This window comes from Caretta caretta, chromosome 9 (genome assembly GCF_965140235.1).
Source record: "Caretta caretta isolate rCarCar2 chromosome 9, rCarCar1.hap1, whole genome shotgun sequence".
NCBI classification, from domain to species: Eukaryota; Metazoa; Chordata; order Testudines; family Cheloniidae; genus Caretta; species Caretta caretta.
Window position 1 is genome coordinate 70,733,659 of NC_134214.1, and position 21,611 is coordinate 70,755,269.

At 40.8% G+C, this 21,611-nt stretch overlaps 2 long non-coding RNA genes across 2 annotated transcripts in view; one reads left to right on the plus strand and one right to left on the minus strand.

Moving 5' to 3' along the window:
* LOC125642892 (uncharacterized) overlaps positions 1 to 21,611 on the minus strand; it is an 86,698-nt gene that overhangs the window by 38,497 nt on the left and 26,590 nt on the right. The window lies entirely within an intron of this gene.
* On the plus strand, positions 5,526 to 12,937 carry LOC142073294 (uncharacterized). Its single transcript, XR_012670095.1, has 4 exons — positions 5,526 to 5,821; positions 7,969 to 8,024; positions 9,480 to 9,573; positions 12,014 to 12,937. It is a non-coding gene; the product is annotated as an uncharacterized LOC142073294 (long non-coding RNA).

Consider the following 21,611-nt stretch of genomic DNA (forward strand, 5'->3'; position numbering starts at 1 on the left):
TGGAAGGGTGGCTATGGGGAATACTAACCAGGAAGTTCTGAAACCAAACATTCTGGGTCACCTTTGGAGGCTCACACCCACTTCCATGTCCCTTGGCCCAAGCTGCCGCCACCTCCTGGACCTGGCAGTAAGTAAGTATTGCCTCAGTGGGGCCATGTCAAGGGAAACAAGCAGATGCTGCTGTAATTTCCTCCAATAGAGGGATCTTCACCTGTTCCCCTGTCGGGGTAGTCCCTCTCAGTGTTGGCCTGGATGGAACATCTGACAACAGTTCAGGTATTCTTTAGCAGGAGTTAAAGTCATGGTCAAAGCAGAGTGGAGCTCCACACACTCCCCCGGCCTCTGCTGAGCCATACTCCATCACAGTTCCCCCTCCTCCTTAACTGAGGCAGTGAGAGCTCCTTCTCCTGTTTAAATCTGCCGTAACCCCTGGTCTTTAGCCTCCTGCATGGAAAGTTGGGTGGCCTTGGAATCTTGGTGCCCCTCTCTTGCTGTGGAATTTCCCCCTCAAAAGGGACATCTCCCCCTGCATTGTGGTAACACTTTGAATCCATATTACAGATGGGTAAACTCATTCACAGGCAGGTTAAATAAGTGACTTGCCCAGGGTCAGAAAGGCAGGGTCAGGAATAAAACCCATCTCCATGACTGCCAGGCTGTGGTTTAGTTATAGACTATGCTCCCTTCTTAAACAAGAGAGTAATTAACAAGTGCATCCAATCAGCCTGCTGAAAATACATAAGTGCTTTGCAGCATGAAGTCTTTCAATGAATTATAAATACATTAAAAGAAGCAATTGATATATTCACTGAAAAAGACAGAAAACAAATTGATATTTTCTGTTGCTATCTATAAATGCGACAGAATTATCAACAAACTCCCCCATTTCCCACCACTGTAACAGCAGGAAATAGGATGATGAAATTACTGTTGTAAATATTAAACAGGAATAAATAAGTGCACAGGCTTCTGATTTCTGACACTTTACCCTACACAGCATATTAGTGTTTGTAGTTGTTTCCATCATGCCACATTTATCATGTTTGGAACTTGACTTTAAAAACTCCTCAGGTAGAAATCTGATTTGTTCTTTGTCGCCTGCACCTAACACTAACCTCTCATTATTTATAAAATACTATAGGCTCTCTCTTCAAAAACATTATTGATCTCTCATTAGAGTGTGCCAAGGCTTGATTCATGATCTGAGGTACAGAAGTCTCAAAATACTAGTGTGTGACCCCCAAACACTGTCATTAATTTCTCAGGTATGCAAGGTGTCAAGTTAAAAGATCATCAGAAAAAGAAAACTTATTGTGGATTTTAAAATTCTCCTTTTGTTGAACATATTGCAACAGATTGTATCACAAATTGCCTTTTTTCTTGTAGCTAAACAGAAACTAAAATTAATGAGTGAATGACTGTCAAGAAGAAGTGGATAAATACCCAAAAGTTTGGTTGATTGTTTGAAGTTGATCCTAGCAGCCCAAACTTCTTTGGTCTGTAAAACGGTTCTTTCAGATCTCATAAGAGTAGAGGTTAGTTGTGAAATATCCAGTATTACTTGCTTTCTGACAAAAAAAAAAAAAAAGAAGAAGAAGAAAAAAAGACCACAGTATCAGGCTTATGGTGTTGGGAAGTCCAGAAGCACAAAGATGCAGGAACATAAAAACGAGAGAAAAGTTAACTGTGCCTTTACAAAAGAGCTACAGTTTAGGTTTGGTTAGAATTTGAGGCATAAGTTATGAAGAGGGTGTTCTTGTTTTAGCTAACATAGCTCACCAACCTATAATTAAAATATGCATTTTGTGTTTTGAGGTCAACCATTGCAATTGCGGCTGGTAGAAAAATGGAACTTTTGTTGATGTAGAAATGGATTTTTGACAAAATGAAAAAAAATTGTGGAAGGTGTCTGGTCTTCTCAAAAACATCTGACCAAAAAACCCCCAAAAGAAGACAGATCAAAATTTTCTTGGGTTTTTGGCAATTTTCAACTGCAAAATGTTTGATTTTTCAATGAAAAGTTGAAATTTTACATGGGAAAATAACCCCCCATTTTCTAACCAGCCCTAATTGCAATATTGTTCATCCTTGTTAGAAAATTATGAATGTAAGTCTGTGGAGAGAGGTAGTAATGCAACATAATCACCATAATAATGTATCATGTTTATTATGGTGGTGCCAAGGGGCTAACTGAGAATAGGATCCCATTGTGCTAGGTGCTGTACATATATAAAATAAGATACAGTCCCTGCCCTAAACAGTTTACAATGTAATTAGACAAGACACATGAAGGATTGGGGTAGGGGATAGAATATATAAGCAGAATGAACAATACAATGTTGGCAAATATAGTAGTATGATTTTTTTTTTTTTGGTTTTGTTTGCCCTTTCATTGGGGGTCAAGTTAGGAGAAGATTAGTTAGATGAAAAGACAAACAAAGGGAAGGGGCTAGAGATGGTGTGGGGAAGGAGATGGGGGACGGGGGGTTTGGAACAAACAGCCAATCAGCACAGGGGAAAATGAAAGTGATAACTGCAAAAAAAAAAACAGCCTGATATCAGTATTTCTTGGTCCTGCCTTGAACTTCTTTTTGCAGCTGCTGTGCCAGTGAGAGTCTCTGGCTAACCCTCCCTGCAGTTTCTTTCCCAAAGGCCACATAACTGAATGGAAAGTGGAAATGGGGGAGGGAGGATTGCATGGGTTCCAGTGCACCCAGAGGATGGTCTCTACATAGTCCTGGGTCTAGAGAGGGTGCTGGGGAAGGGGAGGAGCAGCCCCTATTGAGTCTCACTTTACCCTGTCCCCATCATGGTGCAGCAGTACCACTTCTGCCATGCTTTCACCATGTTTCAGCTGCTAAAATGAAGTTACAAGATCCTACTCAGCCCCTGAGACAGGATGGGAGTTGTTTTCATAGAATCATAGAATATTGTATCACAAAAACCGGCCCTTCTCTCCTGCCATTTAATGGGAAAGTGGGACTAACAAAATAGAAACGTGTGTATCATGTGAAAGTGAGGAGGGTCCTTACTGTGAAAAGTGTCCCTTGCTTCCTTAGCTACACCCACATAATAGAAAGGGAGCTTGGTTTATTCATGCTTCCCTGATTTTATCTTCTCCAATATTCACTTTGACATTTCCCATTTCTGGCTTTTACAATCTGTGCTTTGCTGAAACCGCTTGCCCTGAAGTTCCTAATAATGGCATTCTGTTCAAGAGTAATGATTTCTTTTCGAACTTCAGTCTCTTGATCTCTCTTCTGCCTTTGAAACTGTTAATCACTTCTCCCCTCCATGCTCTGTCTCTCCTTCCAGGAGGTTTTGCCTTACCTCGCTGACTGCTTCATCAGAGTGTCTTTTGTATCCACTTCAAGCTACTCAAAGTGCTGCCAAGTCAAACACTGAAAAATGACTGAGGCCCCCAAAATCATGAAACTGGCTTAAAAGCATCATCAGTGGGGTTCGGTGTATTTGCTGTCTGATCTTGGAGCCTTTACAATACAGTTGACAAGCCTTGCTGGGCAACCAGAAGGACTAGAAAATAAATTTTAAAATGAAACCTGAGATTCTCACATAATCACAAGAGTCCAGGAGCTGGGGATTTAAGAAAAAATTCAGATATCACAAGCCGTATGATATAATTGCAAGATTGGCAACATAAAATTCATTTTCATTTTGAGGATGAGGCACAATACCCCATCTCTAAGTGTAGGTATCTTATAGGCTGCTACACTTTTCCCTACCTCTCCCATGCTTTGCCCAAATTTTCTCTCTTCTAATCTCTCAGCCTTGTGCATTGTTTTGTGCCTTCCCTTATGCTTGCAGTAGACTCCCAACTAGAGATCACGAAGACCCTCCTACTCATTAACTTACCCCCAAAAATTCACTTGTTCCATAGAGCATTCCTGCTATAAAGCCAATACTGTGCTCTGTTTTTTCTGTGTTGTAGTGAATCATGATGACAATATGCTACAAACTCTTTAGTATCGGGACATTGTTATTTGTTCTGTATATTTTACCTTTGTGTAACATCATGTATCTTTACTAAGCTGTATAAATACTAAATAATACCTAAATAATTAATAATAATAACATCATTGCTGGTCCCATACTAAATTTCTTTGCATTGTTAGCACAAAGAAGTAGCCTAGTAGCAGGCACTCACATTTAGGCAACACAAGGCTGGAAAAATCCTAGGTTTTGCACATTAAGATTCAGGAACATTATCACTCTGCTGTGATTTATGTATTAACTGTGCTTTTCAACTTTTTTCTTAACTGATAAAGTCATGGAAGTTTCTTGTTGAGTTACACAACTGAACATGTCTGGCAAAGCATTCTGTCTCACTTAAGACCTGCAAAGAATTGTGTTTCATTCATCAGACCTTGATTCTAGTCAGTTTTAATAAAACACTATGTTAAATATCAGAAGTAGGATAGTCCATGTATGTACTATAAGTAAGGTTGGTAGCTCTCCCTAGAGTTAAGTTTGCCTAACACTTCCTATTATAATATCCTGTGTGACAGGGTCAGGCCAGATGGCTACAGGAGAGTGATAGAAGACAGATATATTAGCCCCAGGTTAAGTAGGTCCCTTTTCCCTGGGTAAGATAATAGGGAAGGTTCCAGAACAATCAGGAACTTTCTGGAAACAATTAAGGCAGACAGGCTGATTAGAACACCTGCAGCCAATCAAGAAGCTGCTAGAATCAATTAAGGCAGGCTAATCAGGGCACCTGGGTTTAAAAAGGAGCTCACTTCAGTTTGTGGTGCACGTGTCAGGAGCTGGGAGCAAGAGGCTCTAGAAGCGGAGAGTGAGAAGGTGTACTGCTGGAGAACTGAGGAGTACAAGCATTATCAGACACCAGGAGGAAGGTCCTATCGTGAGGATCAAGAAGGTGTTGGGAGAAGGCCATGGGGAAGTAGCCCAGGGAGTTGTAGCTGTCACACAGCTGTTCCAGGAGGCACTCTAGACAGCTGCATTCCACAGGGCCCTGGGCTGCAACCCAGGGTAGAGGGTGGGTCTGGGTTGCTCCCAAACCTCCCAACTCCTGATCAGACACAGGAGGAGTTGACCTGGACTGTGGGTTCATGAAAACTGCCAAACTAATAGCTGCCATGAATCTCCGAGTTGAGCAAATCCGCCAATAAGCACAAGACCCACCAAGGTAGACGAGGAACTTTGTCACACCTGTTTACAGTTATTTATAAACTTTAACCATTCAGATAGAAATTTTTATTTTTGGAAATTATTTCATGATGATTTTTATTAAATGTTTTGGATAAAATGGTTCTACCTTTTCCAAGGACAATATTAGGGACACATATATTTTCTCCACGCTAAAAAATTCTTACTACCATTCCATTCAAGAAGCATCTCCATACTTTGGAGCAGGGACATGAAATTTGACAGTGGTGTTGTTTTAGTGTCAAGGATACCTTTTGCTTGTCCCTATCAATATCCACCCAATTTTGGACAAGTTGCAAACCTTTGAAAAATCACAGTTCACACATGAAATTTGTCAGAGTTTTGCAGCTAAATTCTCCGAGGAATCCATCTGTGCTGAATATGTTCCATTCACAGACAGCTCCTACAAGCTCGCTGGACTGAGCATGTGCCAACATCTGGGCAAGACCTGCTCCTTCTGGCTGCTGGGAATCTCCATGGTGTCAGGTGCCAGAACTGAGAGCAGGGAAGCTCTCTCTCCTGTGCTCTTGTGGCTGCTGCTGATGTCCAGGTATCACGGAGGAAGCAGCCTGACTTGAAAGCAAAGGAGTGAGGCGTGGAGACTGGGATGCCATCAGTTACTTCATTATTTCAGGTGATAGTGGTCTCTTCTGAGGATCTAAAGGTTCCAACACTTTTGATGACCCATGTGGTGTTAATATGATGCCACATGATGGAATTTCTATTGACTAAGTTTTAGATCTGTTAGAAGAACATTAAGTCAAGCATTCAAAGGTTAGGAAATTCCAGAATTAATGTTGTAAGTATGTCATATGTTATTGCCTTGTGTGTCTATATTATGCTAAGTCTTTAATGACAAGATCACATGCTGTTTTTTCCCCCTGTGGAAACCCTTCCTCAGTCTGTGTACAAAATGTACATACCCAGCGAACCATGCAGTGAATGAGGCTGTCCCATTTGCTTCAGAATATTGAATGAGGCAGGGGGTTGTAGGAACAAAATCATTGGTGTTGTGGTTAAGGAGGTTGAATGCCACTCTGGAGAAGTGAATTCTATTCCTGCCTCAGCTATAAAGTTCCAATTTGATGAGGGGTAAGTCACTTAAACCAAACTTTTCACAAGTGGCCATTAATTGTGTTTTCCTCATTTTCTCAGTGCCCAACACGAGAGAGTTTGCACCAGTTTTGTGTAAATTCTGAACTGTGCTTTGAACATGCACTGTGCTAGCTGCTGCTAAGTATTCTGAAAAAACCAGGCCCTAGTTGTCCAGAGTTGGGCACCTAAAATTAGTGGACATTTTTCATCTTCTTCCTTCTGTGTATATGCTCCCCTCGCTGTAAAAAGGGGAGAACAGCTTTACCACAACCCTGTGAGAGGAGGGGTGAATTCATCAATGCCTGTGAAACATGCAGATACTATGATGATGAGTATCATAGAAGAGCTCAAGAGGAAATTAAGGACTTCATATTCAGTGGAGAGTTTGGATAGTGTGCAGTCACTCAGGCATGGGGCCAATCAATGAAAGAGGAGGATAAAAAGAAATACTGAATAGCTGCTCATTCAATGAGAGCCATCCATTCTGTGCACTGAATGAGGCAGTGGGTCTTGTTGAAAAACGAGCATGTGATTATGCAATGAAAAGCTGTATCACAATGTGTACTCTCAATGGGGCTGAATTAAGGTTGCACAGGAAGCCTTAATTATGGCATATCCTAATTTTTGAGTTCTTGATTTAGCAAACTTAACATCTCTTTGTGTGTAATATATATATGATATACATGCACTGTAGAGAATGCATAAGATTTGATCTTTAGGAAATTATGGAGTATGAGAACTGAATATTAGAAATACAGCTGACTCTTTTATATTAGCTGTGTAAAATGAACTATGCACAGCAATGGACAATTATTTCCTATTAATTTGGAAAACTACAGTTTCCCTGTTAGGGATTATTTTAAATAATTTAAATTAAAAATTAGCTATGCCGGTTAGGCAGTCTCATGGGGAATTTTCACAGCAGCAACTGTATAGGAAACATTTTCTGCTTAAATCAACAACTAGTACAATAGGGTCAGAACATTTTAGAGTATATTGCATTCCAAAATAGAAGGGACGTCTAGTATATTTTTCTTTTATAATACTTCCCTTGGCCTCTTTCCTGTTAATTTATTTTCTAGTTTGGCTTGCTGTTTTTAATGAAATAATAAAACTACAATATAATGTATGATATGATTAAGTTCCATGAAACCCATTTTACATTGCAGTCCTATCATTTTTTTTAAATAAATCCAGCGCTTAATCCTATTTTGCCCTCACAGAAAGAAATTCTATTGAAAGTCACAGATGGGTGAACAATGCTGCATTTCATATTGACCTGCTTTCCTACTAACATTAGTATGGTCACATATTCCACCTGTCCTGTATAAGATGATGTTCTGTTGGGCTTTGGATAAGACCCCCTCTGTGGTGATAATTTAAATAACAATTGTATTTGTAATTAACTAAGAAACTAATAGCTTTATCCAAAGGGTCATTTGAATAAAAATGGCAACTCTATAATTAACTTTAATGAGTTTAGGAGTCAGTCCAATGTTTATATGTTTTAAAGGCCACAGACATTCACCCCTTGTAAGGAAAGAGAAAGACGGGCGTTAGCATATACAGGTGTGATAGTTTGTGGTGTCTGTGTGGGATTGCTTTGCCGGCTTCCAGTACTATCATTTTAAAAGACTAGTCACAGAAGGAGGTGAGGGGAAGCTAATGACTCATTTCTCATCCTAGGTCATCTAACAGACATTGAACCTGTTTGGGACATCTTTTGTAGCAGTGTTCTGGAGGTAAGACTGTTACTTAATACCCATACGCTGAACGTCAGTGGACCTATATCCCCATTGCAGCTGCTGCTGTTTGGGTTCACTTTTACATATCGTAGGTGAAATCCAGGTCCCACTGAAATCAGCGGTGCTTTGCCATTGACATCAGTGCCACTGCTAGGATTTTACTCTAGATTGTTCTTAGTATTCTTCTTATAAGAGCCTTAGCTTTAAGAAAATGTTCTTTGAAAATGCACTTTATAGCCAGATCCAAAATATTTTGTGATCATGTATGCAATGCTATACAATTGGATTATCTTCTGTTTTCTAACTTCATCTTTGGCTTTGCAATAAACTCCTTGATAGGATTAAATTGGCAACAGTTGTTATTAATTTTCTTTTAAATCCCATGCCATCATCTTTTACCCCCTTTAATAAAAGCTGCAGTACTTGAATGGTAAATATTGTGTCAAAATCTCATATTGGAAATGAATTTCCTTCAGGCAAATAACAAAAGTAAGATGATATTTTGCAACATTGTATATTAAAATAAACATGCTGCCCGTGAGAATGGACACGCTTCCTTGGAAGTAGTTCCAAGGAGTCTGCTGCAGAAGCTTTAATTTGATTAAAAAGTATGTGCTTTGGTATACCTCACATTTACCTATCCCTGCAAACAGTGAAAGTTTGTGCATATTGAGAGAAGTGAAGGGAGATATCTTCTGCCTCTGTATGTTTCAGTAATTTAAAATGGTATGTTCAAAATGGAGCCCAGTGATTGCATAATCATTTGGAAGAATCATATGCAAGAGCTGGCATCCACTGAAAAAAACAAACAAACAATAGCATAGAGAAAGAGAAACCTGTAGGAGAGAAGCAAGAGAAAATAACTGTTATCAGCAGCTTCCCAAGAAGGAATGAAGAGAAAATGCATCTGGGAAAATGTGTGAGAGACAGAAAAGGCTTTTGAAGTGACAAAGCAGTTTTACCACAGAGACTTTTTTGCTTCATCCAGTAAAATGGTGCCACATCACCGCAAAGGAGGATCAAACCCTCTGACTTAACCTATATCCTGTGTAATACTTGTGTCAATGGCATGTTGTGTTATAGAACAGACTATGCAGAATGGTGACTATGAAAACTCCCTCTTCCTGTAGAAGCCACTTTCTTTGGCATGCCATCCAATGCTTTTCCTTGTCAGCTCTCACAATATAAGCATCAGGCTTAGTGAGGCAATCAGGGTCCAGACACTCTGGGGAGATAGAAGGTTTAAATCCCTTAAATGAGCAGTTGAACCAACGGATTGCATTCTGTATTATTGTGCTATAAATATATCCTGAGTAAGGTCTTTTATGAAAGCTTGTAATGTTCTGAACTTGATAGTCCTTATGAGACACATATACATATTGTGGTTATGAATCTATGTATATGGAAAACTATGTTTATAACCTGTCCTACAACTTGAACTATACCTCACAGCAGGAAGGGGCACCTCCGAAGGAAGCTACGTGAAACCAGCTTGCAGTAACCATCCATTGTGCAGCTCATGAAAAGACAGTGATGGACCATTAGAGTTAAGTGGAAGACATTGAGACATCCCTAGGTTATCAAATCAAAAGGGAATTTCCCCCACTATGTATAACCATGAGTCACCATGCTGAGGTGGGGATGAGGGGAGGGAAGTCTCTTAAAAAGGAGGCTTGTAAAAACTGAGGGTTTTTCTCATCCAGAAACTGGATGGCCTCTAGGTTGGAAGCTGGCCCTAAACACAGGATCTGCCCTATAGCTAGGCAGTAGGTAACTTGTATTTGAAAAGGGGTTTTGTCTAATATGGAAGCATAAAGCCCGAGGTTGTGTATGTACTCTTCCTTACTTTTTCATATTTCAATCTGTGATTTTTCTATTAAATAAGCTGTTTGTTTATATTTACCCAAAGCAGATTTCTGTTGTGCAAACTGTATGGAGTGTGTGTGTGCCAAAGTGAACTGATAGCTGGGGGGCTGGTTTCACTCCTTCAGGGGTGATGAACCCAAGGGGAATGGTCTGAATGTCTGGTAATTGAAAACTCAGAGTGTACAGATTTGGGGAAACTTGGGACTGGAGGGGCTACTGGAGTCACCTGCAGGGGTAACTACGCTGGTGAGAGCTAGGGTGAGACTTTGTGCTTCTGGGCAGGCTTCTGGTGTCAGCGATCTGAACCAAAGCTGTACGGCACCAAGGCACCCCGAAGTAACAAGGCAGGGGGTGACAGAACCCCTTACCAGTCTCCCCAAAACATCTCCCTTAGGAAGGAGATCTCTGAGCTCATGCAAGTAACTGCGGAGTCACCAGTGTCAATAGTGGTGATGCTGATGGTTCAATCAGTACCACTTCTCTCACTAAAAAGAAAAGGAGTACTTGTGGCACCTTAGAGACTAACCAATTTATTTGAGCATGAGCTTTCGTGAGCTACAGCTCACTTCATCGGATGCATACTGTGGAAACTGCAGAAGACATTATATACACAGAGACCATGAAACAATACCTCCTCCCACCCCACTCTCCTGCTGGTAATAGCTTATCTAAAATGATCATCAAGTTGGGCCATTTCCAGCACAAATCCAGGTTTTCTCACCCTCCGCCCCCCCCCCCCCCAAACTCACTCTCCTGCTGGTAATAGCCCATCCAAAGTGACCACTCTCTTTAAAATGTGTATGATAATCAAGGTGGGCCATTTCGAGCACAAATCCAGGTTTCTCACCCCCCCACCCCCCTCCAAAAACCACACACACAAACTCACTCTCCTGCACATTGTAGGGAGAGTGGTCACTTTGGATGAGCTATTACCAGCAGGAGAGTGAGTTTGTGTGTGTATGGGGGTGGAGCGGGGGTGAGAAAACCTGTATTTGTGCTGGAAATGGCCCACCTTGATTATCATGCACATTGTAGGGAGAGTGGTCGCTTTGGATGGGCTATTACCAGCAGGAGAGTGAGTTTGTGTGTGTGATTTTTGGAGGGGGTGGGGGGGTGAGAAAACCTGGATTTGTGCTGGAAATGGCCCACCTTGATTATCATACACATTTTAAAGAGAGTGGTCACTTTGGATGGGCTATTACCAGCAGGAGAGTGAGTTTGTGTGTGTGATTTTTGGAGGGGGGTGGGGGGGTGAGAAAACCTGGATTTGTGCTGGAAATGGCCCACCTTGATTATCATACACATTTTAAAGAGAGTGGTCACTTTGGATGGGCTATTACCAGCAGGAGAGTGAGTTTGTGTGTGGGGGGGGGGGCGGAGGGTGAGAAAACCTGGATTTGTGCTGGAAATGGCCCAACTTGATGATCACTTTAGATAAGCTATTACCAGCAGGAGAGTGGGGTGGGAGGAGGTATTGTTTCATGGTCTCTGTGTATATAATGTCTTCTGCAGTTTCCACAGTATGCATCCGATGAAGTGAGCTGTAGCTCACGAAAGCTCATGCTCAAATAAATTGGTTAGTCTCTAAGGTGCCACAAGTACTCCTTTTCTTTTTGTGAATACAGACTAACACGGCTGTTACTCTGAAACTTCTCTCACTAAGTCTGAACTAATACCTGGTTTTGGAGAGAGAGCGTGCTGATGTTGGTTCTCCCTTTCAGATAAGATCTGAAACTGAAGTCCTGACCAGCTGTGGTCACCAAAATATCCTTATAATTTTTTCCTAAACTAAATTAAATTGGGAATTCTGCTTTGTTAAATTCTGCTGGAGGTTTCAATTGGATAATAGCTGTAGGTAATGATGCCTATAGTTAAGGTTGCTGGACACCTACAATAGTGAGCCATTATTGTCTGTTGCTTATAGTCTTGCCAGATTTTAATTGTTCAGGTTGAAATTTTCCATGCTGAGCTTCTACTTCAGGTTGAATTTTTTGGAAAGTTTCAGCAAAAAAATGTTCAGCAATTTCTGAGAATTAGATTAGGAACGTACATTGTTTTGCACATGGATATGAAACTAAGCAAAAATATTAAATTAATGCTTTGCCTTTCCACCCCTGCAGACTCAGGCTACTGCACAGGCTGTACAGCATTATTGACATACAAGTGCCTCTGTGGTGGAAGACAGCAGTTAGATGGACTACATGACTTCATAACACTGCACATCATGGAGTACGGGGTGGGGAGGGAGATGAAGGAACTATGACCCATGACACCAAGGAAAACCACATCTCAACCTTGTGAGGAGGCCTGAATTTCTTATCTTACACTTTGTCCTGTCATTTACCTCAATGCAAAGTGAATGTAGAATTCTACCATTGTATCTAGTAGCATTTTCCATTTACATATTAATGCAAGAGGATATTTTTGTCATGTATTTGTACTCTGAGAATAGGCCTCTGTGTTAATTTTGGCATGTTAGTGCCAATACAGCTTCGTTTGGCCTCCTCATCTGGGGCCTAATCCAAAACCCATTGAAGTTAATAGAAAGGCTCCCATTCAGTTCAGTGAGCTTTGGGTCAGGCCCCTCATGACAGCTCCTACTGACTGTGTATATAGCCTCACACAGTAAATCGTATGCTCCTAGGAAAATACTGAATGTCTCTATCTAAACACAGTGATTCTCCCCTCCACCCCCATTATAAACTGCATTTAATCTCTCTCTTCAATATATTGTAGCAATGACTCAGCAGAAAAAAAATTCAGCAAGGCTTTTTCCTCAAGAAATAAGGTTATTCTAATCAGAAAGTACAGTAAACTGTTGTGCAATAGAAAACCTCCCCAATCCTCCCAAACATTCTCTCCCTCTCCCTCCATCCTACACTTAGTTTCCTAAGCAGTGGCTCTGATAGCCATTCCTCAAAGCATTTATCCAAGGTGAGAGGTAAGCAGAGCTGGAGTTAACCCCTTGTTGATGGTGGACCAGGGAGTTCCTTGTACTTCCTGCCTCATTCCTCTCTCTCTCTCTTTCTCTCAACAATTCAATAAATAGCAGATTTAAAAAAGTCATTTCCTGTATATATCAAAGTGAAGTTTGCAATTTGAGCAATCTAAACTTTGTTATAGAAATAGGTTTGTTAAAAGAAGACCCTTATCTGCTCACAAATGTGTGCATTTGACAGGTTTCCATTGTACTTCAGAAATAGTTTTATAATCCTTTCAATTACCAGTGAGATTATTCAAGAATCCTTGAGAGATTCTTTGCTAATACCTGTACTGGAGAAATATTTTATCTACAGTATAACATACTATTAAAATCCTTCATGAGTCTGGACATAATTCTCTACAAATAACTATCAAATTCTTTCAATTTCCTTTTGCAGTTACAAATTCTCTTTGGAACACAAAGGTTATTTTTCAGAATACTTTTTTTTTTTAACTGCCAAGACTGTGACCCTTAAAAATGTATTGGCAAAGATTTTCATATCTTTTCAAAATATTTTGAAATGATTCAAAAAACACAAACACAGCTGCTAACATGTCATAAAAATTTATATGAACCTGAGCTATGTAAATACATTCGTTCACTTGGTACAAGGTTTCCTCCTCCTCTCTCCATCTGTAAGTTCCACAATAAGGCACATCAGGAGAAAGCTCCGGCACCAATTTTTAAAATCTCAATAGCAGAATAGACAGCAGCGCTAGATTACTTGATCTTAAAGCTTGTGGACTGAAATATAGTCCACAATCAGAAATACAGGGAGAGAAAAGTCAACATTTAGGTTAAAATGTCGTAAGCAGAATTCTGAAGTCTGTGTAGTAAGAACTAGTGACGAGACAAGTGAACCAGCTCCAATCAATGGGGCCTTCTCTCCTCGTGCTCCATACTCCCAACCCAATGCCCATTTCTAGAACCAAGCCTGGACCATGTTTTATGATTCTAAGTTGTTCATTTAATTGTTATCCCCATTTCCATTTTCTGGCTAGCATCAGAATAGAAAGTGTCAGAAATTTCACATTGGTGATATTAAAACAGCATAAATTTTGGATATTAAGAAGCCAACATGATCACAAACATTGCAGATGGAAAAGATTATACGCTTGTCTGGCCCATCTCCTTGAGAGTGCAAAATTGTTGAGGGCATCACCCAATCTAGTTTCTAGAGATGCTCAGATTATTTGGATAATCTTTAAAAGTACAGATGCCTCTTCCTACTGACCTCAAAGTCTAGTCCTTTTGATGCTCCTACATCATTGTCGCTATCAACTGTACAGACTCTGTAAATATTGGGAGACTGGATAGCAATATCTATATTAAAGTCGCCCAACGCTTCCCATTATAATCCCTTGTTTTCAGTTACTTATAACTTTGCTACACTGTAACAGCAGCTGAAATTTTCCATTCTTGGTCCCTGCGTCAGGTTTGTGTGTGAAAGTTTCAGCAAAAATTATATTTGAGAAGGAGATTAGTGAGAAATCGGTAGTTTTGCAATGTTAACAAAACACTAGTTATACTATTTTCAAATCTAATCTACAAGTATTGTTTTAGTAATGACATCATGTATGAGCCTTCTTATATTACAGCTGCATAATGTATCCATGTGATACATTTAATGCATTCTTCACTGATGCTCCTTAATTTTCTGAATATTCTATCTTCACTGTGCACAATCCACAGCCCCACTGAAACATACTGCTTTGATTTGTGGGAAGGTGCACTGGGATGGGAGACATGAGACCAGGATCTCTAATCTCATCTCTTCTACCAGATGGTATTAATTACTATATGCGCTTCATAATCCTTATCACTGAATAAGGCATCATACTGCTGCCCTAGGAGACAAGAAAGTATCAGCCCTCCATGTTTACTGAAATAACTGAGAGATTGCACAAGGCCACCCTTGACAGAATTGTAGATGGCATCCAGGTCTCTCAGCCACTTCACCATATTGCTCAAATCCGGGAAAGAAGGAAGACAGTGAAGCGGAGAGTGCTGTTCTCTTGGGTTTCATCCCCTCTTCACCAGCAAAATTCTGCTCAGTGTAAGCCACATTTGAGGAGCTTCTGTAGAATCTGGGGAAGTGGAGGAAGATACCATAAAGGCAGGAGTTCCTGTCTGTGCTCCAGCCACTGGATTTTCAAAGGTTTTGTCCTTTTGAGAGAACCATTTGGTTTTGTGTCCTGTTGCTAACAAACTGATGCTTGTCCTTGTAAACTGGGATAACTGTGAGGACAAAAGAAAAGGAGTACTAGTGGCACCTTAGAGACTAACCAATTTATTTGGGCATAAGCTTTCGTGAGCTACAGCTCACTTCATTGGATGCAATAAGCTCACGAAAGCTTATGCCCAAATAAATTGGTTAGTCTCTAAGGTGCCACTAGTACTCCTTTTCTTTTTGTGAATACAGACTAACACAGCTGTTACTCTGAAACCTGTCATTATGTGAGGTTAAGTTACCCAATAGCATTATTTTTAGAGTATAAAGGAATTTCTTCTACTTCAGTAATACTTCATATATTAATAACACTGTGTACCTCCCTTTAGAAACCACAGATATTCCATGAGAAAGTCCCTTCTCTTGAACCTGCAGCAGTCTTTAGGAGTAAGTAGGATTGAGGAAAAACAAAAAACATTAATCAGTAATGCCACTGATTTGAAAGAATTATAGCAATGGAATTGACATCAGAATCTGGCCCACTGTTTTGCCCACAGGCCTTGAACTGACACAAAGACCTTTAAAAACAAAGAAGGCTCATAAGAAAAGAGACTTGTGACTTGTTTTAGAACCTATATCTTTTCAGCAATTACTTGCTTGATACGTAGTAACATCACCTGACATGCGGCAAAGAGTCCTGTGGCACCTTATAGACTAAAAGACATATTGGAGCATAAGCTTTCGTGGGTGAATACCCACTTCGTCGGATGCATGCTTATGCTCCAATACGTCTGTTAGTCTATAAGGTGCCTCAGGACTCTGCCACTTTTACAGATCCAGACTAAAACAGCTACCCTTCTGATAGTTATCACCTCACATATGTTTGTTCCCCCTATCTGTTTGTATACTGCAGGAGAGGAGGGGGCAGAAATTAAGAGTGAATGCTGATCATCTCTCCCTGAGTTTCTATTGTTCTGTAAACACAGGCTGCAGATTCAGCCCATTCTAACAAGTGTGAGCACTTCAGATTCTAATTGCACTGAAGGAAATTAAAGAAAAGATAAATAGCTTTTACTTAGAGTTGTGTTTCACATTAAACATTTATATTAGGAAGGAGCGGGGCCTGCAGAGAGCAGCATTCGCATTCACATAGCACTGAAAAAGGTCACAGGGTCCAAATTCATTTTCAAAGGAGTCTGCAGTTAAACACACACACAAGCAGATCTGCATTGGCAAACTAGAAAAATAACCCAGGATGCTTCTTGTGCTTACTCTGTGTTTTCTTCCGCTAACAGCAAAAATTCTGGCACGTAGCTGAAAACCATATCTGCTGGTAAACACATAGGGCCATATTGTGCCATTGATCTGGGGAGTTGTGCTTTAAAAATCAATGGCTTAGAACTTACCCAAGTACAAGTGCAATATCTAGGAAGCCAAAACAACATTAATATTTTTCATGCTTCTTCCAAATGTGGCACCTTTACTGAGATTTTCTAATGGTCCAAAAATTTAAAAAGTTAAATAACTATACTTAGAGTTTGTTTTTTCATTGTTGACCTTGTTGTACAAAACTGTTTTTTTAGTCTGGTTGTTTTGCAAATAATGAATTAATTATGCAGAGATAAACTATGTTAAAAATATTAAGTTAGGAAATGCCAGAATTAAGTTTCTGTGTAAAAGTTAAAATTGGGTAAAATTATAAGCAATTGGCAACAGGATTTTATAATGGGAAGTGTTGGGCTACCTTAACTGTAGCCATTGCTACCTGTGCTATCTATAATAATAATAATAATAAAAATCATATTGGTTGTGGCTTTGGAGCTCCTCCCCATCTATAAAGTTTGTGCTACACCTAGAGCCAGATCCAAAGCCCATTTAAGTCTTTCCATTCACTTTACATTTGGATCCAGCTCCTATTTAGTTTCACACTATGGCCTGGATATACTCAGGTAGAACCCTATGCCTATATGGAACCCCATTGAAGAAAATAGGGCTCTATGAGGATGCTAGGGTCTGACAATGTGTATCCAGCTGCAGGATGGAAACCCAGATCTGATGCCGGAAAACAGAGTGAAAGTAGCTCCGAAAATAGTCCAAATAAAAGTCCTGCAAAATTGGGGCTATGAATGCCAACATGTACCCCTATATGTCCAGTTTTGGCTTTAAAACGTTGTTTAAAAATGTCATTTTAGATTTACCAGTCAGAATACTATTTGCAAGTTATTACTTTACCTGAGACCTCAAAATCTAGAACTTTGAGGAGAATATGTGGCAACAATATTCTTAATCATGCACAATTTCAATTATCCATAGTCCATATAATCTTTCTGAACCTCAACGTCCTCTCCATAAAATGAGATGATAATTCTTATCTACAAGACAGGATGTCAAGAAACTTAATTTATTGATATTTGTAAAGAGCTTTGAGGTCTGTGAATGAAATGGACTGTAAAACTGCAGAGCGCTGTTAATGAATTTTGGTAAGCTATAGTGTAGAGATACTGTGGTCTAGTGGATTGAGCAGTGGGCTAGGAATCAGGAGGTCTGGGTTCTATTTCTAGCTCAGCCTCTGACTACCTGTGTGACATTGGTTGAGCACCTGGCCTCACTATGCCTTTGTTTCCCTACACCCCCCCCCCTTTTTTTTGCCTATTCATTTGTAAGCATTTTGGGGTGGGGACTGTCTCAGGGTGTGTTTTGTACAGCACCTAGCACTAGGGATTCCTGATCTCAATTGGAGTGGCTATAACACACATTATAATAATAAGAAGAGGAATGTCTTTAAAAGGATTTCCATTGTTCTAACACAAGGCTTATAATGAACATTCAGAATTGCTTTCTACTATGAAAAAATCATTTTTGTTCATAGTTTAAAACAGGGTGTATTAGGAAAATCACATTTTAAAGATTCACTTATAGAGCCCCTAAAATAGAACTTTAAGTAATTTTTAAGTAATGGAATGAACTGACATGGGAGAACATTTTTGCAAAAAGTGATTTACTGCCAAAATATTATTCCTAGTGTTGATCTGTATAGCTGATTTATGAACAAGTGCTTTTAAATATGTGATTTACATTCCAAGTTTCTGATTTATAGAACATGTGACAGACTTATAAGACAAGTGACTGATTTATTACAGTGAAGCTATTCACGCCGCTCTAGTTCAGGTTGTGTCAGCATTTCCATTATAAACTCTTAATTTCAGGGATTTATAACTTGCCAGTAAAAATTCACTCTAAACTGAAACTTCTTTCCTCAGAATTGTCTGTCCATTTTTAAACTAGAGGCCCGAGGAAGGAGAAAGCAGCATGATTTATGTAGACATCTGTATGTTTACCTGAGATCTAAAAACCTGTTTTTGGTGTGTTTCTTTCCCAATTTTGGGGGCATAGAGGATGGTTCTCAAGGATACTATACGCGTTTACTAAATTAACCGCATAAGGGTCCAGGGAACAGCTGAACCACAATCCATCTAATCAGCCAACTTGTAGGCCACTGCAGCAAGATTCCCTGATTTAGGCTTAGGGGTACATGGGTCCAGTGCAGGGATGGAGTGGAGAAGGGGTTGGGGTTTGGTTCAGCAACCCTGGCAGCTCTAGGCCTCAGCTTGCACTGTTGGTGCAGAATCACTGGGGTGCTTGGCAGTCCCAGCCACACTCCAAATTGGGACCCTACCCAGCGTGACCCGATCTGCTCTATGACAACCTGGAACTCCCCCTGTGCCATGACAACTCCTTCGGAGGGAGCACAGTGCTGGTGGCACAGGCACATCAGTATTCACCGAAAGCCTCTCTATCCAGAGGGTGCTCTACCCTTCTCTGCCCTGGGCCTGCCCCCACTCCACCCCTTACTCCAAGCGCCCACCCCCATCCCGCCTCTTCCCGCCCCCGCTCTGCCTCTTCCCACCCCATCCCTGCTCCTCCCACTCCCTCCCAGCGTGTCCTGCAACTGCAGAACAGCTGTTCCGCAGTGTGCAGAAGGTGCTGGGAGGGAGGGGGAGGAGTTGATCAGTGGGGTTGCCCAGAGGCAGGAGGCACTGGGGGAAGGGGGCAGCTGGCTGCCGATGGGTGCTAAGCACCCGCTATTTTTTTTTTCCCTGAGTGCGCCAGCTCTGGAGCACTCACGGAGTCAGCACCTATGACCCAGAGGGAGGATCCTTTATCCTGCCCTATAACTTTCTTGTGCCAGCTGCAGGAGGAGGACATGAAGCTACTGAGAATCTGGTCTCCGGTGTTTGTGTTAAAGGGATTTGTATTTGGCTTATTATTATTATTTGTGTTAAAGGGATTTGTATTTGGCAAAGCTCTGTTTCTGGCATTTAAAACATGATATTTGGAATTTAGCCCTGTGTGTCACACTGCATGGAAAGGCCAAACTGTCGTGTGGCCAAGCCCAGGAAAACAATTTGCACAACTGTCTGGGCCCCATTAACAGCCACAGAAAAACCTTCCTCTAATGGCTCCCAGGGTGAGTGCGACAGGGCAATAACGCTCCTATACAAAGTATGGCAGGGAATGGAAAAAACACCTTCCCCTGTGGTTTGTTTCAGTAGCTTGGAATTGAGGCAGGTATGGCTGACTATGTTATCTCAGTAAGAGACAATTAAATGGCCTATGTATCAAAAAGACAATGCCATTGGAGTTTGCTACTCTTTTTGGTGTTTTGATTGAAAAGGTTGGGTTTGAGGAGTAAGAGCTCTCTTGAACACGAAGAGCATGTCTACACATACAGCACTACAGCTGCACTGATGTAGCTGTGTCACTGCAGTGCATCTGGTAAAGATGCTCTGTGTGGACGGGAGAGCTCTCTCCCATCAGCAGAATAAAACCACCTCTGTGAGTGGCGGTAGCTATGTCAGTGGGAGAAGCTCGCCTGCCAACATAGCACTGTCCACGCTGGCGCTGATGTCAGTGTAATGTATGGTGCTCAGGGGAGTGGTTTATACAACCCCCTGAGCGACATAAGTTATGCCGACATAAGCTGTAGTGTACACACAGCATAAGACTTAATATGTTGTTATAGTAATTTTATTTTATTTTTAAGTTGTGTGGCTTGTCACTTGAAAGCTGGGTTTAAACAACCACAAAGATTTAAACAAGTCACTCGTGCTGTATTTTCTCAGTGGACCTGGCCTGGCCAATTTTGTAGGCAGTGAGACCAACAAAACTGCTTCCCTTCTTCTTCTTCGGAGGCGCAACAAGCCTTAGGTGGCACATGACCAGGATTCATCACCAAATTTGCTCCGCTGGTTGGATCACTAGCTTCCCTGGCCTGGGCCAGGTACTGACTGGGAGTGTGATGTGAACGCTGTTCCATGTCCCTTTCTACTTCCAGTAACATTAATAAACCTAACAACACATATGTTCTTGGCAGTGGAGATGAGGGTGTGATTCTATGTTGCTAGGGGGGGGCTAAAAATGAAGGTGGTGTTGTTGTTAATGAACTTATTAGTACCAGAAGACTGAATTAACTGATACCACTGACAGATTAATACAACTTAAATTAATAATACAAGCTATTTACTCCTATTTTTTCAAATGTAGCCAGGACAGATACTTTAGCGGGTCAGCAGGAAATAATTCTGTTGACAAGCTGGAGTTTGTTTGTTTGTTTTAAAGCTTTTGCATGGTGTTCAGTGGCCTGAGATGATGCTGACTAGAGAGATTTTCTGATATAGTCTTGCATTTTTATTTGAAATGCACCTATTTAGGTTAAAAAATATGCTGCTGCAGTACCTGATCTTGTGATGCCGTCCATCTCCAGAAGCTGTACTAAGCAGGCCGAGTGTGTTTGAGGTGATGACTTGCCCATGCTGATCCAAGCAGTAGAAGCATTTGAGATACCACTGATGTGTCCGGGATCTCAGTGTGTTCTCTCCCTCATCTGGTGGTCACCATTTTAGGGTGCTGGAGCAAGGCAGAAATGCTCTTGCATTGAGCAACTGGTAGGCAGAGCTGCTCAGCTAGATTCAAAGATCCCAGGCATCTGAAACAGCCCACAACAGGGGCAAAACTCTCCGAATTTTTGGAATGCCCACTCACCACTTTGAAAATTCGTCCCATTTTAGGCATGTCCATTTCCTATTGTGCGTCCCAAAACGATCATTGAAAAATCACCCTGAAAACCTCCGTATCGATTCCCACATCTCTGGAACAGCATTAATACTTAGTTTACTCACATGGCTGTTGTGAGGCTTCATTAGTTAATGTTTGTAAAGAGCTTTGCAGATTAGAAATCGTACATATGGTATAAATTCTGTTGTTTGTTAATACGATAATCAGTTGTCATGTAAAACCCTATAATGACAGCCCTCTGATAGGGTGGGGGTGATGATGGAATGGAATTGCTTATGGAATTAAGCTTTGCATTTAAGTTTCCAAGAACCTGTGAAAATAACATACAATTCCAACAGCTATGGGTGAATATGGTTTTGTTAGAATAGGAACTGGCCCCAAACTATCTATGTATTGCTCTGTGGTGTTTACTGAATGCCTCTTGTATCTGAGTGCTTAACCAAAGTTCAAACCAAATCTGAACTGAACCATTTTTAGAGTCTGGGAAAAA